At 44.6% G+C, this 6,362-nt stretch overlaps 1 protein-coding gene across 1 annotated transcript in view; it reads right to left on the bottom strand.

The window, feature by feature from the left end:
• The window catches only part of Calm3 (calmodulin 3), a 13,453-nt gene extending 8,426 nt beyond the window's left edge, over positions 1-5,027 (bottom strand). Inside the window, exon 1 of the mRNA XM_010640851.1 lies at positions 5,022-5,027. The gene's annotated coding sequence lies outside the window, so the exon portion shown is untranslated. The remainder of the gene's footprint in view (positions 1-5,021) is intronic.
• Between the last annotated feature and the right edge of the window lie 1,335 nt (positions 5,028-6,362).

The following is a 6,362-nucleotide window of genomic DNA, read 5'->3' as shown; positions in this document are numbered from 1 at the left end:
GCGCGCCACCGCACTGCGGCTCCCACGGATCCCTCCGCGTCCGCTCCGCAACCACAGGCCCGCGGATCTCTCGTCTCCACACAGCAGAGGTGGGTTTTGTCCCTAAGCGCGCGGGCGCGCTCCCGCCCCGGACTACTTTCTGTCCCCGTTTACCCCGCCCCCTATGTCAACTCCGCTTTCCTCCCTGGCGGAGGGGTACCACTTAGCTGTGAGTGACGCGTCTCTCTGTGAGCCAGGCCGGGATTGGGCCTGGCCCATGGCAGAAATGAGAGCGCTGCGCCGATTGGTCCGACCTTCCCTGCAATGCGTCAAACTGGGGCGAGCCACTGCAGGATGGTAGTGGGGAAGTCTGAATGGTGGCGCTAAGTGGAGCTAAGAGGCAAAGCGAGTAGAAAGAGGAACCGTATGGCTTTTAGAGATGAAATTATATTGCTTTTTTGGACTGAGAGCGAGACAAGGGCCAAAAGATCCATAAAGACTTTCTTGCCTCTCCCCTCTAAGAAATGGAAAATGGTTCAACCCAAAATCCTGGTTCTCGAAGCCCCGCCCGCAACTGGGCCCTGAGCTGCGGCGGGGTCTTCAAGATTCTGCCCATTGTAAAGGTGCCGTCTCCAACCTCCCGTGAGTCTCAGTGGCTTAAGGTACGCGTCGCATCGGTGTGCGGGTCTTGATCCGTTCAGGGTCTATGAAGTTGGAGCCATCCCAGGACAGTCTGTGGGAGCTGAGCGTGAATTCAGTCATTCATTTAATAAACATGAATTGGGCGCCTGCTGTATGCAAGAACTTGTGGTTGGCTGGTCTGGGACACCGTACTTCTTAACCTTTCTCTTGTCATCTCCTACACAACCCTTAACCCAGACATAGGAGGAAAAAGAATTAATGCAAAGGTTAGCGGAGACTACAGTTTACCCGAGCTCGGATAACGCCCCCCTTGATTAAAATGGAAACTGACAACGTTTTAATTATCTCTCCTCCTACCCCGTGGGTGATTGGCTGAGGGATGGGCAAGTGAATCACGCTGGGCCAATCATTATGCCCCATCCACAACGCTACGGGCGGAACCAATGAGAGTCCTTCCCTGGAGTTTCCGATCTGGAGTTTGTGGGGAGAGAAACCTTTGTGCTTGAGGGGGTGAGGCTGTGAAGGAACAGGTGCTTCCTTATACACACTGTGGCCTTTTTCCCACTCTGTCCTTGTCTGAGGGAAGAAAGTGTTTAGAGGAAGAAGGAATAAAAGTGTCACAGTGGAGAGGCCAAAAGACTTGTTGACATTCATGTCCCTGTTTTCAATACTCGAGCCCAGCTGCACCCCATCATGCAATAATTTTTTATTATATGTGTTATGAAAAATGTTATTCCGAGCAAGTTTGAGTTGAATTTCTGTCACTTGCTGCTGAAAGATTCCTGATGGAAATGAGCTGCCCTAGGCTCTGTCTTGGTCAGCAGTTCTGACCCTGGAGCGCAGAAGCCTGAGTACACGCCATGTGCTAGGCAAATACGAAAAATTAAAGGAGGCACGTGCCCTCTCTCCTCCCCTCACTCTCTCCATCCCTTCTTTCCTCTTCCTCTGTGTTTTCTTCAATACTGGGGATTGACCAGGGCCTTTGCACTGAGCTACATCCCCAGCCCTTTTTTATTTTTCAATTTGAGACAGGGTCTCACTAAATTGTCCAGGCTGGCCTCAAACTTGAGATCAGCCTGCCTCAGCCTCCTGAGTAGCTGGAATTACAGGCGTGCACCACTGTGCCGAGTTTGAGCTACACGCTTAAAGGGTGTGTGTTAGTCAGTTTTTTGTCACTATAATGATACTTGAGATAACTTGTAAAGAGAGAAAGGTTTTTGTTTGTTTGTTTTTTGCCTCACAGTTTGGAGGCCATGGTGGAGCAGAACAGCTCACCTTGTGACTGGAAAGTAAAAGAGCAAGAAGGAAGCCGGGCATGGGGCTGCACGCCTGTAATCCCAGTACTTGGGAGGCTGAAGCAGGAGGATCACCATGAGTTTGAGGCCAGTGAATCCATGGCCAGCTTGAAGTACATAGTGAGACCCTGTCTCAAAAAAAAAAAAGAAAAGAACACGAAGAAGGCCAAGGTCCCTCCCTGTAGGAGCTCTGACCAATGCCCTACAGACATTTTCAGGTTTGCACAAGCCCCTAATAGTCCTTCCCTGGGAGCTAAACTTTTAGCACATGGGCTTTTGGGCAACGTTCAAGATGCAAATGGTCACAGAGAGGGACTTCTTTTTCCTGCTGGCAGAGCAGGCTCCATGCTAAGAGACACCCATCTGTGGTGAATGTGGTGCCTGGGTCCTTGACGCTTTGTTGGAACAGATCCTGCTCTTCCACACTTAGGATCAAATTTTTATATGAAAGAGAAACGAGAATCTGTATTGCTTTTGCCACTGTGACTTTGGCATTTGTTATTTTGGATGTGCTTATTATATAAGCCAAACATGTACTCGCTACACATCTCCATGCTCCCTTTTGTGGTAGCTGCCCTTGCTTTGGTGGAAGCTGACAGTTGTGTCTATTGGTGGCTTCTGGGAGGGGCTTGTGGCTCAGGAATCAACCAATCAGCATAACCCACCTTCTTGCCTCTGATTGGTTCAGAGTCAGCTGCATGACCTAATTTTGTTTTGTGGTTTACATTCAGTAAAAGGCCACGGATTGTAAGGATTCAGTTCGGTGAGCTTCAACAATTGCATATACTCATGTAACCAGCAGGCGAGACAAGCTATAGAACATTTCCATCATCCCAGAACTTAGCTCCCTCAAATCCCTTTCCAGACAGTTCTCACCCCCTCAAGCAACCACTGTACCGACTTCTGTCATTAGAGATTAGTTTGCTACTTTCCAGAGTTCTAGACAAATGGAATCATATGGCACACATTCTTTTGTGCTTGGCTTCTTTGGCTTAATATAAAATATTTTTGAGCAAATGTTCATGGGACGTACTTGGGTGCAACATTTTTCTGGTTATCTGAAGTTTAAATTTCACTGAACATCTTGTTTCTTTTTTTAAAAGATGTAAAATGTTTATCAGCCCATGTTTGCAGCAGTACGCAATGATCACATCTATCCTAGGCAGTTGGTGCGTGTATATAACACTACTCGATTCTTCTCACTTCCCCTCCAATTTGCAAAAAAGATCCATGTATTTGCTAAATTAGGTAGCCCTCGTCTCAAAGCCCCTCCATCCCAGGGCTGGGCAATGACATTACTGACCTTCCAGGGACCTCCTGGGCTTCTGGGCTTCTAGGCTTCACTCTTTTCCCTCCTACAGTCAGGCAGGAGTCTTAGTGGTGGCTCCAAATCTCCTGTGCTTCAGGAACGCCCAGTAAACTAAGTGGCTTGCATTATATTCCTTTTTATTTTTTTTTTTGGTACCAGCGATTGAACTCAGGACCTTGTGCTTGCAAGGCAGGTGGTGGCACCACAGAGCTAAATCCCCAGCCCCCTTTGTTTTTGTTTTGAGACAGGGTTTCACTATGTAGTTCAAGCTGGTCTGAACTCACTATGCAGCCCAGGTTGGCCTCAAATTCATGGCAATCCTCCTGCCTCAGCCTCCTGAGTACTGAGATTATAGGCATGTGCTACCACACCCGGCACATTATATGCATATTATATGCATATGTAGTAGTATGAATTATTTAAATTCTCATGTTCCTCATATATGTTAGGTACTGCTTTTATCTCCCCCTGCCTTTTTTTTGAGACAGGGTCTCATTACATAGTCTAGGTTGACCTTGAACTAGCTATATAGCCCAGGCTTGCCTGGAACTCTTGACAACCCTCCTGCCTCAGTCTCCCAAGTGGTGGAATGATGCATGGTGATTATCTCCATTCCAATTGAGTCAGAAAGGTTAAACTATTCTCCTGAAATTACTCAGCTAGGAAGTGGCAGAAACAGGATTTGAACCCAGACAGGTTGATTTCAGCTTTCATATTCCTAGCCACAGTGCTAAACTCCTGATCTGTGGTATTTTTTGGTCTAATATGAGCACTTAAAGCTGACATTTTTTCTCTAAGTGCTAAGTATGTGTATCCCACACATTTTGTTATGTTGTGTTTTCTTTCTTTCTTTCTTTCTTTCTTTCTTTCTTGCTAGGAATAGAACTCAGGACCTTGAGCTTGCGAGGCAGGTGGTGGAACCACTGAGCTAGATCCCCAGCCCTGGTATGTTGTGTTTCTAATTCTATTGAGTTCAAAATATTTTCTTTTCTTTTCTTTGGTACCGGGGATTGAACTTAGGACCTTGCACTTTCGAGGCAGGCATAGTGCCACTGAGCTAAATCCCCAGCAAAATTTTTATTTATTTTTTCGGTACTGGGGATCAAATTCAGGTCTTTGCACTTGCAAGGCAGGTGCCAGAAACACTGAGCTAAATCCCCAGCACCTCAAAATATTTTCTAATTTCCCTTGTGATTTCTTTTTTGATCCCTAAGCTATTTACAAGTGTGTTCAATTTCCAAATATTTGGGGTTTTGCCATATATTTTGCTATTGATTTCTTATTTAATTCCATTGTGATCAGGTACCGTACTCTTTAGTCCTTTGTCACTGATTTAGACTAGTTTTATGTTCCCACATATGGCATACGCTGGCTAATATATTTCATGTGTATATCTGGGAAAATGTGATTTTTGTGTGGACTATCCTACAGATGTCAATTAGGTCAAATTAATTGATGTGTTGCTCAAGTCTTCTTTATTTTCAGTGATTTTTTTTTTTTTTTGAGTCAGGATCTCACTATGTAGCCTAGGCTGGCTTTGACCTTCCAGTGATCCTCCTGCCTCAGCCTCCCAAGTGCTGGGATGACAGTAGTGTGCCACCACACCTGACATATAACTGTGTTTTTGACTTAGCATGTTTTCAGTGCTTGACGGGTCTATCAAGATGTAAACCTATGCAACTTGAGGCTGAGGCAGGAGAATCGCAAGTTTGAGCCCACCCTGGGTCATTTAGGAACTTAACAAGATCCTGACTCAAAATAAAATGTAAAACAGCTGAGGATGTAACTGAGTACAGAGGTCCGGGGTTCAATCCTGGTACTATACACACCCTCAAAACATATAGAGAGCTCAGGAATAGGGAAGTACTTAGCTAGAAAAATTTGTAACAGTTGATTGCACAGACAGAAGTCCTCAACGCTGGAAATATTTTCAAAATAAAAATTTATAGAAATTCATTCAAGATGACTCAGTTTTTGTTCTTTTTTCTTTTCTTTTCTTTTTTTTTTAGTTTTTGTGAAAGGGAATAGTGACACTCAACAACTAGGCCACACACACACCGAGAGGTCCAACAGGAGACTTTATTCAGGGAGTGGGAGTAGAGAGAGAGAGAGCAGAGAGAACAGAAACAGAGGAGGAAGAAGAAGAAAGCAAAGACGGGAAGGTCCTTTTATCTGTTTAGGGCCAGGCTATTGCTTATTCATGAGGCGTGAGCTACTTCTAACCTATCACAGGCCAGGTTGCTTTTTATGGGTGGGTCCAGCCCTGCAGAAACAGGTTTCAACTTCTCTGGACCACTGTGGCCTTGGTGGGAGGGAAACCAAAGATAAGAGCATGAAGTCATTCTAAGAGCCAAGAAGTACCCGGAGAATGCAGCCTGTGCTGGCGGCATCACAAAACACTTTGACATAATCAATTCCCTAACATTTTGTTCTTTGAGAACACAGTTGTTTGAGAAACTGTCTGAAGTTTTTACAGTTAGAGTGAAAATTTATGAACTTATGATTTGGGCTTAAAGCATACAATACAACATACAGCCAAAAGAGCATTTCTTCTTTTTAAAATTACATTTCTTTTTGAAGGTTAAGAATGAGAGGCTGGGCCGGGGATATAGTTTGGGGGCACAGCTCCTGCCTAGGGAGGTCCTGAGTTTGATCTCTGGTACCAAAAAAAAAAAAAAAAAAAAAAAAAAAGAATGAGAGGCTGCTGCCTGGCATGTGGGTGCACAACGATAACCCCAGCACTCTGGAGGCTGAGGCAGGAGGATCACCAAGAGTTCGAGGCCAGCCTGGACTACATAATTAGACTCTGTCTAAAGAAAGAAAAAAGAAACAAACAACACCACCACCCAAAAAAAGAATGAGGGGCTGTTGCTCAGTGGTAGAGTGCTTTCCCTAGTACACTTGAGGTTCTAGGTTGAATACGCAGCGTAAAAAACATGGAACAAAGAATGAAAACTGAAATGATTGTATTGGCAGGTTATTACTGGTGTAATGAATTATCATGAATTTAGTTTATAGAATGATTCAATATATCCTTCCCATTTCTAGAGCCTTGATAGTATCTGCAAAGTTATTTGAGGTATAATAAAAATATGGTAGATATTTACATTTGAAAAATTTATTGCACTAGAAAATGT

This window comes from Fukomys damarensis, unplaced genomic scaffold (genome assembly GCF_012274545.1).
Source record: "Fukomys damarensis isolate Sample0158 unplaced genomic scaffold, DMR_v1.0_HiC HiC_scaffold_19, whole genome shotgun sequence".
NCBI lineage: Eukaryota > Metazoa > Chordata > Mammalia > Rodentia > Bathyergidae > Fukomys > Fukomys damarensis.
Note: the sequence above shows the minus strand (reverse complement) of the source record. Positions and strands in the feature narration are given on the sequence as shown.